Source organism: Pleurodeles waltl, chromosome 6 (genome assembly GCF_031143425.1).
Source record: "Pleurodeles waltl isolate 20211129_DDA chromosome 6, aPleWal1.hap1.20221129, whole genome shotgun sequence".
NCBI classification, from domain to species: domain Eukaryota; kingdom Metazoa; phylum Chordata; class Amphibia; order Caudata; family Salamandridae; genus Pleurodeles; species Pleurodeles waltl.
The window spans coordinates 281606291-281618755 of record NC_090445.1 but is presented as its reverse complement, the minus strand read 5'-3'; the positions used below and the strand labels follow the sequence as shown (position 1 = coordinate 281618755).

Genomic DNA, 12465 nt, shown 5'->3' with positions numbered 1-12465 from the left:
GATCATCATTCCCAACTGACAATCAGAAGTTAAAATCTCCCTGATGATATTGTTTAAATTAAATTCCGGATCCTTGACCATCAGTAATTATCATCAGTGTGCTTTGATGACAACGTTTTAAAGGGCCCCACACTGCATGCTTGTTGTATGTTGAAACTCTTTAAGTATAGTAGCCAGTGGCTATACTACTAGAGCAAAAATTATCAGCAGCACCCCTGTCATGTTCCCCTACTTATATAAATGGTCAAACATAACCCTCCACTCAGTGCGAGTCTGGCAGGTGGAGCAGCGTATATCAACTTTGACCACTACATTATTGTCCTATTAGGCTCTATCAACGCAAGCAGAAAAGACCATTCTATAGAGTCAAAAGCGTTTGACAAAGTCTACAAAAAATGTATAAATTGCTGCTATGTCCAGGTCAGTTTTATGCGTCACCGCAAACAGCGTACATAAGTTGTCAGCCCTAGGTCAACATGGAGCAAACCTCAATTGATCAGGCTGAACTAGGCCGGTCAAGAGCAGCAGTAGTCTACTGGCCAGCATTTTCCCTAGGATCTTATTGCCCACATGTATTAAATATAAGGGCCTGCAAGAATCACATTGATTGGGAGTTTTATCTGGTTTAAGTAAAATGATCATCGGGGCTTTTCTCAGCAAGGGCAGAGCATCCCCACATTACACACCTCCTCATATATTGCTAATAAAAGCGGGGACTAGTTCTTCAGACTTTTCGCTCTAAAATTCAGTAGGAATGACGTCGGCACCTGTGGCACTCCTGTTAAATGCATTCCTTTTTTTCTTGGAGTGTAAGTGGTTAGCACAATGGCAACTGCCCCTTATGTTCCAACCATGCCAGGGTGGCCCTGTCAACGTAGCATTGTAAGTTGGCTACATTGGCTGCAGCCTGTGATGTACATAGCAAGAGTAGTATCTTGCAAACTGTTTCAGAATATCAGCTGAATTATTGAGCATCTCACCTTCATCTGTGTCCATCTGTATGATCTCAAGATGCCACCCACTGTGGTTAAGTCACAGCAGCCATCGTACACTCAAGCCACTTGCCGTGCTCATATTGCTTAGCGACTGACTTTTTCCCTAGGAATTTAACCAACCTATCAGCTTCTTCGCTGAATGCTTTCAACTTGAAGGGGATCTCTAGTAATGTTTTCGATTTTAATGTACTATAATACAATCATTCTAGGACACACATATCCATTTCTAGATTTGTATGTATGTTGTGGATGGATTTTTGAATCTAAGGCTCCTTGTCTATGCACCTCCCTCTGATGATACATTTAAATGGGTCCCATAAAGACAGAAATGGGGACACTGAGACTTAATTTAGTTCAAACTAGAATCAAACTGCTTCTCCGATTTCTTCCTTGAATACTGGATCAAATAAGGCAGTGGGCTGCAGTCACAAGACAGTCCGTCTAAGCTAGTTATTTGGAATCAAGGTGTCGAGGGCGACCGGGGAGCGGACTGACCATGTCCTGGACAAGTGATGTATTGATTTGGTCCAACCTACCATGTTTCTGGTGCCCATCCAAAAGTCTGATGTAGATGACATGCCATGTACTGCAGAATCGAATGTGTAATCCTGACTGGTAGAATGGCCAGTATGTTGCATGATGTTCAGGATCACTTCTTTAGCCTTCATCTGCCACTTAGGACTTCCCTCAGTGCTTCCTAGTTGTGTATGGAGTGTGAGATTATGGACACCACCCCACATAATCATTTTAGGATTCAAAGCAGTGCATTTTATCATAATATGGGCAAAGAATTATAGGTCATCATAATTAGGCCAGTACGAGTTATTCAGTTTAACATGCTCTGCTTCCATATATAGTGGCATTCATTGTCCTGAACTATATTGAGGTGCCTAAAATTTAGTTTATTTAATCTTTGTGGCCCTGCGTCTTGATGAAGTGGAGTTAGATGCAAAGTACTGATGACTGCCCCCGTTTTGGCTATCTTGTATTGTATATTGACCTTGTGTGCCTTTTCGAGTTATTTAGCCCTCTGACATTCCATATCATAAACTTGAGTTCTACATTCCTCCCGTTCCACCTGTCGAAGCATTTACTATCTTCTTGAGCTCTGTCTAGGTCTGACCAATATTAAAATTTCATATGACACCTATTTAAGCTTAACCAGTGTGTATGCAGCCTGTCCTCGAACATTTAACTCCCAGCATCCCCACCATGCCTGAATTTCACAGTGATTTTCCCTTGAACTAACCAATAACTCCGGTGATGGGAGCTTCCCTACAATTTCTATACTGACCCAACTTCCACACCATACACGTTTAAACTAAGTGGTACCTTTTGCCAAGACACAAATCTTGGCATAGTCAGGCAAAGAAGGTTTAGTGCTTATCAGGGATGTGGAATTCCTTTAGCCTGATGCCTGGGACATATTGTTCGGGTTCAAGGGCAACAAGTTTTCATGTTTATTTTGTCCTTGGAACAAGTAGCCCCAACCCCCTGCAGCACAAACCCTTTGGCTGCCAGTTTACAGAGAGGGGACTGTCTGCAGTTGAGGTAATATGTGTGTCCATATGTTAATGGTGTACGAACTTATATTTATGGTTCATTAATGAAAAACCCTTATTAGGGTGAGTGCTGTAAATAAATGTACACTACACTACTCACAGTGGTTCCGGTAAAAAAAAAAAGTGTACAAACATTTGAAAAGGTTCACGATATGAGGCTGAGTGTAATGCTCCCAGAATGCACTCTGATTAGATGCAAATGTCTGCAGAAGCTTGTAAGCAAATCGTGCTGATTGTTTGCTTTCAAAATAAAATGTTCTGGAAAAAAAATGCAAGTAGGAAACAAATGTTTCGCTACTGTGAGATTTTAGTTTCTATTTCTTTGAAGCGTCTTTTAGTAAAATGTGTTGATGCATGCTAGTATTTCCAAAATATATTCCCAATGGGAAATCAGTGTAACCATTTTCAACAAAATTATGGGAAGCATGAAAATAAACAAGCACTGGCAAAGCCAACTGATCCGACATTTGTTGTGAGTCTTTGGTTTCATCAATGCATGCCTTGATTTGACATGGTTTTATTGTTATGGGAGCTGCCAGGCCCTCATCATTGTAACAAACACTGGCAAAAAGCAAAACAAAATGTTTGAGTCTCAAAAAGCACACATTGCCGTCAGTGGTATAACAAAGGCCCATGGCTCCAGGGGACCCTCTCAGGACACCACCTACCCTGAGTGAGTATGGCAGGTGGGTGCCCACCATATTCTTTGCAGAGTGGACCCCTCCAGTTTTGTTACTCCACTGATCGCGACAGTAGTTCCTGGCACTGAACAAAACTACTTTGTGTGCCAATATGCTCCTTGCGGAACAGCAGAATGCGATCACTCACAGTAAAGCCAGCCAATAGATAGATAGAGAGAGAGAAATAGAATTTTAATATAAACAAAATGTCTTGATCAACGCAAGGCCTAATTAGGGACCCAATTCTTAAAGAAAGTCACAAAAGTGCACCTTTGATATGCCTTTGAATTAGTGGCTTTCACAAGTTCACTAGAACTTACAGAAGTAGACCAGGAAATCGTACTCCTAGAAAATATTTGTGAACTCTATTTTAGCAGGTGCAAATATGCATGTTTAGGTTTGCTCATGTGAAAATCTATTGAGTGTTTACAAGTTTATGTTGACTCCAACTACTTTTTTTTCCCTAATCCTGGAAGAACTTCTACTTCTGCCATTGCCAGGAGTAAATTTCCAACCTTTCAGTATGGGAAAAGATTAGAGAAGAGCTAGTGAACATTCTTAAAACAGGCAAGTTAGTAGGTTTGAAGACTCAAAGGCATTCCAGTCCTGAAACTATTGCTCACTGTTTCCTCTAGCCCCAGGATGTAGATCTGCAGAAAGGTAACCAAATAAGGAAATTGCTACAGTAGGGATTGAAATTGCAGGTATTCAAGCCCTACTACAGTATTAGCCCTGGCATGATCAGAGAGGCTATTATCAGAGCTCTTACATAATGAGATTGCTGCCATAAGTTGTTGCCGCACTACATTGCACCAAATAGATAAGTAGATTTTTTTTACAGGACCAGTAGATTTAAGAATCAACCTGTCTCATGGACAAGTAGATATTTTTTTTAATTCCATGTCCCTGCTGCTTATGTAGGACTATAAACGTAGTATTCTGCCATGTGTTCTTCCATGTGTTACCATGGTGACATCATATGCTCACAAAGCAGTGTATTACGTATGAGAGACAGAAAGGTGCACTGACTTCTGAACCACTCACTGGGTCTTTCGAGTATGGGAAGTTATAGCTCAGCCACTGAATGCGCAGCCATGTTCATTGTAAAGTCTTATTCAACACCTCTAAGAGGATGATCCCTCACGATGGCACAGGTTGAATTTTTTTTCCATCAAAGTGGTGTCTTATTTTTCAGGAATACGGAAACTTCATTTGGGTCTGAGATGTACAAGTGCCCTTTCAACTTGAATTTAAGCTTGTCTGTGTAAAGCATGACATAGTGAATGTCATGTTTCTACAGTTTCCTTTTTACTGGCATGAATTTCCTCCTAGCGTTACGCACAGTCTGGATGAAGGCCATGAATCAACAGCTGGCACATTTCATACAGAATAACCATCTTCTGGATCCCACCCAGTTCTGATTCAGAAGTGACCACTGCATCAAAACTGCCAGGAGTTAAGGGGTGCTTTTGAAAAGGGAGGGAGTGATGCCCTTGTCTTACTCAATCTATTTGCAGCCTTTGACTTGGTCAATCACAATTTGCTGATTGACAGTCTCCATGGCATCGGGATCAAGGGTGCCACATATGCCCTTTTAAGATTTTTTTTTATCTCTGGTTGAGAGCAAACATTGGCCTTAGAACAATTAGTTTGGGAACCTTTTCTTTGCCCTGTGAGATCCTTCGGGGGTCTTATCTTAGTCCAACATTGTTGAACGTTTATGTAACTTCGCTGGCAACATTGATCAGATCCTTCAGTTTTGCTTTAACATTGTATGCCAATAACACGCAAATCGTTCTTTTCATGTGTACCATTGATAACAACACAGGTACAAGATTCCATTACTGAATGTTGGCTGTCAGTAAATGGATGAATAATAACTGCTTGAAATTAATTTCTAGGAAGACAGATGTCAACCTCTTCGGCAATCAGATTTCTTTTTGGTCCCCACCTTGGTGGCCAGAGGAATTAGGACCCCTCCTTACTCTTGCAAGGAAGGCAAGAAATCTAGGAGTCTAAATGGATAATGAATTCACTTTGGGGATCAGGTAAATGCAGTTGTCTCATCCTCTTTCTACACCCTGAGGATAATAAAATAAAATCCTCCTCTACGTTCGCCCTGATGCACAAAAACAGTTGTAATAGCTCTGGTACTCTTAAAAATAGATTATTTAAATGGCCTGTATTTAAATATGCAGCAACAACATTTGAACAAACTCCAAACATTACAAAATGCTTCAGGGTGTCTTAAGGGGAAAACACGCCATCGAACTCTGGGACTTACTCGACACCACCGCCCCTGACGTGGCCTTCCTTACCGAAACCTGGTGGAACGACTCCTCGGCCCCGGACATCGCAATCGCCATACCGGAGGGATACAAAATCACCAGAAGAGATCGAACCAACGGAATCGGCGGCGGAATAGCCATCGCCCACAAATCTACCCTCAAAATCCACACCCACACTGACGACACCCTCAAGACAGCCGAACACCTCCACTTCCAGATCCACACAGACCCCAACACGACCCTCAGAGGTACCCTCATATACCGCCCTCCAGGACCAAGAGCCCCCTTCAGCGACACCGTCGCCGACCTCGCGAGCACCCACGCCCTCGCTTCCCCAGACTACATCCTCCTGGGAGATCTAAACTACCAGCTGGAAAATAACAACGACGTCAACACCACATCTCTGACCTCCAACCTCCTCAACCTCGGACTCCGTCAACTGGTCAACACTCCCACCCACATCGCCGGACACACTCTTGACCCCCTCTTCACCTCAAGCAACCACATCTCTTTCAGCCACACCTCCGAACTCCACTGGACCGACCATCACTGCGTCCACTTCTCTTATACGAAAATCACCGCATCCCTCGACCTCCTCACCGCCGCTGGGGAAAAATCACCCAAGACCAACTAACCAGCACCCTCATCAAAGACCCTCCACCCGGCTCAACCGACCCAAGCACTGCCGCCATCAACCTCCATCAATTGATCCTCGACTGCGCCAACACCTTAGCCCCACTCAAGAAACCCACCGCCAACCAAGGAAAGAAAAAACCAGCCTGGTTCACAGACGAACTGACCGCCTCCAAAAGCCTCTGCCAGAAGCTCAAGAAGAAGTGGATCTTAGAGCGCACACCCGACAACCTCGCCTCCCTCAAAAACGCCAACCGTGAACACCACCAACGGATCCGAGTCGCCAAGCGCGCCCACTTCACTGAACGCATCAACAACAACGCCCACGACTGCAAATAACTCTTCGGCATCGTGAAGGAACTCTCAAACCCCAACGCCAACTCCAACGACATCCCGCCCTCCCAGAAACTCTGCGACGACCTCTCCACCTTCTTCCACCAGAAAATCACAACCATCCACGACAGCTTCAACGCCACTCCGCCGCCAGACCCCACCCCTGACATCTCCACAGACGCCTGCCGCCTCACCGCCTGGACCCACGTGGACGACACCGAAACAATAACAACCATGAACACCATCCACTCAGGCTCCCCCACGGACCCATGCCCTCATCACGTGTTCAACAAAGCCAACGCCATCATCGCCCCCAAACTCCGCGAGATCATCAACCTCTCCTTCGACTCCGCCACCTTCCCAGACAGCTGGAAACACGCAGAAATCCAACCCCTCCTCAAGAAACCCAAGGCTGACCCCAACGACCTCAAAAACTTCCGACCGATCTCTCTCCTCCCTTTTCCAGCAAAAGTCATCGAGAAGATCGCCAACACACAGCTCGCCCACTTCCTCGAAGACAACTCCATCCTAGACCCCTCTCAATCCGGTTTCAGACGAAACCACAGCACCGAGACTGCTCTCCTCGCCGCCACAGATGACATCAGAACCCAAATGGACAACGGCGAAACCTCGGCCCTAATCCTCCTCGACCTATCAGCCGCTTTTGACACAGTCTGCCACCGCACCCTACTGACCCGCCTCCATGAAGCCGGCATCCAGGATAAAGCCCTCAACTGGATCTCATCCTTCCTCTCCGACAGAACCCAGAGAGTCCGACTCTCCCCTTTCCGCTCCAAAGCCACCAACCTCATCTGCGGCGTCCCCCAAGGATCCTCCCTCAGCCCTACGTTGTTCAACGTCTACATGGCCCCCCTCGCCAAACTGGCCCGCCAACATCACCTCAGCATCATCTCCTACGCCGACGACACCCAGCTCGTCCTCTCCCTGACCAAAGACCCACTCACCGCCAAAACCAACCTCCACGAGGGACTAAAAGCCATCGCCGAGTGGATGAACAACAGCCGCCTGAAGCTCAACTCCGACAAGACGGAAGTCCTCATCCTCGGGCGCACCCCTTTGGCCTGGAACGACTCCTGGTGGCCCACCGATTTCGGACCCCCACCCACCCCAGCCAGCCACGCAAGAAACCTCGGCGTCATCCTGGACTCAGCCCTCACCATGTCCAAACAGGTCAGCGCCGTCTCCTCTTCCTGCTTCAACACCCTTCGAATGCTCCGCAGAATTTTCAAGTGGATCCCAACAGGAACCAGAAAGACGGTGACCCAAGCCCTCGTCAGTAGCAGACTTGACTACGGCAAAACACTCTACACAGGCATCCCAACAAAAGACATCAAACGACTCCAGTGTATCCAAAATGCATCCGCCCGCCTGATCCTTGACATACCCCGCCGATGTCACATCTCCCCTCACCTGAAGGACCTCCACTGGCTCCCCGTGGACAAGAGGATCACCTTTAAACTCCTCACCCACGCACACAAGGCTCTACACAACACCGGACCTACCTACCTACCTCAACTCCAGACTCAACTTTTACGCCCCCACTCGTCAACTCCGCTCTGCCAATCTCGCCCTCGCCATCGTCCCCAGGATCCAGCGCAAGACCGCCGGCGGCACATCCTTCTCCTTCCTCGCCGCCAAGACCTGGAACTCTCTCCCCACCTCACTGCGCCAGACCCAGGACCTCCTCGCCTTCAGGAGACTCCTCAAGACCTGGCTCTTCGACCGCTAACAGCTCACCCCCCCCCCCCAGCGCCTCGAAACCCTGACGGGTACATAGTGCGCTTTACAAATGTTATGATTGATTGATTGATTGATTGATTGAAATCAAATATCCCCAAATTTAAATCTACTTCACCAGCCATTCACAAATTACACTGGCTTCCAATCAGACAACGAATCCGGTTTAAGGCGTTATGAATGGCTTACAAGGCACTGCACGATGCGAACCCTGATTACTTGAAACAGAACTTCAATTGGTGTGATCCAATAAGGAACATGTTTAGTAGAGTTAGTGCCAAGACACCTCTGGGTAATCATCTGCTTTAAAAGTTGCTTTAACAAAACATAAAAAGTCAAGGTAGAAGGAGAAAGCCATTCCAGCATGCTGGATAATGTTCTTTTCTTTAGCCATACCTAATATCTTGTCCCAGTCGCTGTAGTTGAGTAGCTTAGCAATATAGGTTGCGGAGTATTGCCTAGGCCCTAGCACGAGGTGAGCTCTCTTCACAAAAAAAACTTAAGATAAGTTTTCCCTAGCAAATTTCACTATCAGACATTGGTTTATGACGTTTTCTATGCATCCCATTACTATGGATTACGGGATCTTAGTTTTGCAAAGGTTGCTCATATGGGACATTGCTTCCAAGTTTTTGTTTTTGAACTTGAATTTCTCCAGTTCTCAGGTGACCTCTTTTAGTGCCATAGTATGCACTGTTGTGTCGTCATCAAGATCCCATATTCTTTTTTCAGCCATCTCAATAAGAGTGTTGTTTGTTTAGGCTGTCTGTCTTTCATATCATCCAGCCTGAGAATTAGCCAGTCTTTTTTGGAGTCTATAGAACACAGGCTACTTTTCCTTTCCAACAGTAGACTTTTTCCCGCCATGGCTGACCAGGTGCTGTGACCCAAGCTTCATCGGTCTCTGCATCCCAGTTAGGCACACGCTCCATACTTTCCTGAGAAAAAGCACTCTTCCGATCTTCAGAGGTGAGCCGGCCTTGCATAGTATCTATTTTCTCCATGCTGATTACGATTAATGTTATATCTACCCATTTGGTGATTATAGTTGCTTTTCCTTTTTCTAGGTGGCAGTGCTCAGATATACCAGCTTTGAGATTATGACCCACTAACCCCTGTGCCCTAAAATGGGGCCTTAAGCACTTTGGTGGTGTGTGCCTTTATTATCAGGATATCCGTGCCATTTAATGAAATTCTAGTAGGGTAATCAGGTGTATGTTCAGACAAGTTGGCTCTCAGGGTGCATCTGATAGTGCCTACAGTGCATCGAACACAGTGGGAGTGTTTTGAGCTTGGGTAGCCAAAACAATTCAGCAAGCCTGGGACAAGTTCTGCATCACATTGAGCAGCTGGGAGAACCTTTTTAGGTTGAGCGCAGCAGCCCACAAGCACTGCTTTCTGACGTGTTCCTGTGAGGTGTCACAATGCCCACCTCACGCCTATCACTTTGATTTGTTCATGGGCTAGCCTTTAAAAAATCCCTTGATGTTGTTGGTAAATGTTTACGTTTGTCCTTCCTTGAGGCTGGTTTCTTACCGCCTTGGGGACCGACGCTGTTTACAAGGATAATTATCCAGTTGCCGATATGTTCTACTGTAGACAAACTCCTTTTTCCTTTTTTGTCTCTCTTTCATGCTCATGACAGCCATTGCACTTAGAAGTTTTAGAAAGCGTGAAGTCGATCAGCGTATTTGAGCGCTTCGCATTACTACCAGGTACATCACATTGTTTTTGTCTCTCCTTCATGCTCTGTGGTGGCCGTGCCGCTTTTAAGTTTCAAATAGCACAAACTTGTTTCCTGTGTAGATCACAGATTGTAGAACGGTGTTCAAGGAGAGACACAATTTTGTTGCTGTGATAGATAGTCGTGCTTACCATAAACTCTTGCTTTCTGATTAGGAACGATGCTGTAAAATGTTCTGAATATGTTGCTGATACCAGCCAATAACTGTTTTGGTTAATAACATCTCATATATTAGCTTTGGCCAATGTTTTCCCCTCCCACACACTTTTTTTAACACTCATATTGAAAACGATGATCATGACTCACGAACTAGTATCTCTACTGCTTACTACGGCGATGGTATAGCGCGGACACAAATGTTGTTTTCTCAGTTAAGTAGCAGCTTTCCCCACCTCACCTTAGTGTCCAGGGGTCTTAGGGATGTGATGGTGGGAAGTCAAGTGCAGATCTGTCATACTGTTCTGATACTCAGGGGCATGGTGTGATGTAGGGTGTCTCAAACTACACAACCTGCCCTCTCCCATTTGAGTCTGACTGTAGACACCTGACGGAGAACGTTGTCTGTGCTCTGTCCTCAGTAGCGAGTGAGACATTTTCTATTGTTACTGTGTCTGCTGCTTACTCTCCCATCAAGAGCAATGAATATAGCCCTCATATAGGAAGGGAGAAGCAATGACAAGTGGTGTGGGGGGGTGGGGTGACAGTACTTCTAGTAACACTGCAGCATGTGGGAAGGGTGAGCGAGCCTGAGGCAGAAGGTTTTGGTAGGACATAGGCTCGATTGCCCCATTATTGGCACACAAATATACAACACTTTAGACAGAGGGATGCACCCAGAACTGCACAAATATGCCTTGAGACCCAGGACATCTGAACGTATGTGATCCCACAGCGCATGCACAAATATGAATTTGCCATACTTTCACATAGCTCACCATCTGCTGCATAATAAGCAGATTTTATGGCTGAAAGCTATTAAAACTGCAACACCTGGGTGCATCTCCTCGCCTTTTTACTTTGGAAAAGTTAACTTGCTGGTTTTCATTCACTTATTTTTGTTTGTTTATTAATATCGGTTACAGTTTTACTCCGATTAATAGCATGGCCATTTGACATGCTGCTAAAGGGCTTTTGTCTGCAAGCAGGAAGCAAAACAGAAGAAAATGTAATTCAAACAGGGTGTAAACAATGAATCGTACTTTAGCATGAAAACAGATTTAGTTTTCATACAAAGGCATGTTTGCACCACAGACCCTGTTCCTAAACGAGCAGTTATTTTAAGAGGACACCTTGATTTTAGAAGGATTCCAATCATGTTGCATTTTTTAAGCCCTGATCTCTTGAATCGTTATTTGTTTTATGGAGAGAAAAATTTACATAAATATGAAATATACTTCCCTGTGCTGGGGGCAGATTCTTAATGGGAAAGGGGTACTTTTAAAGGTCATGTAATGTGACCATAAAGAGGACCCAAAACTGAAGGCACTTTTTAGAGTGATACTGGTGGGATGAGTGGTATAAATGAGCAGAACTTTATAGGTCGACCCCAAAATAATAACATAAATATAATAAACAATTGCAATATTTTCATTTTTTGCTGCAGATAGAGGAAAAAGGTTAATGAAAGTGCTTTAGTTATATGCAGGGCCACTGGAATTATGTGGCAGAGAGGACCAAATTATGCCGCAGAGTTGACCAATTTATGTGAGAAGAAAAGTCCAGTTATGCCTTTACAACGCCAAAAGCTCTAACTCAAGCAAATCGAGACCTATTGCATTGCAAATGCTTGTTACAGTTTTGTTATTAATGGAGGAGAGAGCAGAGGTCTTCTCTTTACACCTCAATAACCAGTGCAGCCTGAGTCGTGGGATAGCCTGGGGCTCAGTAAGATGTGCCTCCACGTGGCGGTGTAGTGCCCCGGATGCTTCGTCCTTCAGTCTCCTACGGCGCTCAGTGCAGAGTTGGCTTTGAGTAATCCACAATGCTCTTTCACAAGACCAGGGTAGTCTGCAACAGCTGGTTGTCCAAGCCTGCACTGTGGTCTCCAATGTGAGAATCTGCATCTCCTCAGTCCACATTCTTCTCCATTGTTCTTGGGCCACACAGCAGGTGAATCTTCCTGGTTTTCTGCACTGTGCCCCTCCTTTCATTGGGTCCACATGGCTGCCTCTGCTTCTCAAAAGAAAGCTGTTCAGGTATTGGAGATTTCTGTACAGAAATTAATTAAATGTACGGGTAATAGCATCAGCCATCAGAGCTTTTTAAAGCGCAGCAATCTTGTGCTGCGCTCTAGTGCGCCCTCCATTTCAACATGTAATCATAAGCACAGTTGTCCAAGGACATGTAGCCCACTGGACAACTGGGCATATTATTTCATGTTGATCATATTACCCTGTAATAGGAATAGATTCATCTTTACAGTCTATTTGTTCATTACACATGTATCATTCATTTGTTTGTCCTATTGAATAT

The 12465-nt window shown here is 45.1% G+C and overlaps 1 protein-coding gene across 7 annotated transcripts in view; it reads left to right on the top strand.

Moving 5' to 3' along the window:
* TMEM98 (transmembrane protein 98) overlaps positions 1-12465 on the top strand; it is a 304662-nt gene that overhangs the window by 113395 nt on the left and 178802 nt on the right. Inside the window, exon 1 of one of the 7 annotated variants that reach the window (XM_069238066.1) lies at positions 9910-9964. The exons of the other annotated variants lie outside the window; for them this stretch is intronic. The gene's annotated coding sequence lies outside the window, so the exon portion shown is untranslated. Of the gene's footprint in view, positions 1-9909; positions 9965-12465 lie in introns of those variants that run through there. 7 annotated transcript variants of the gene reach the window in all.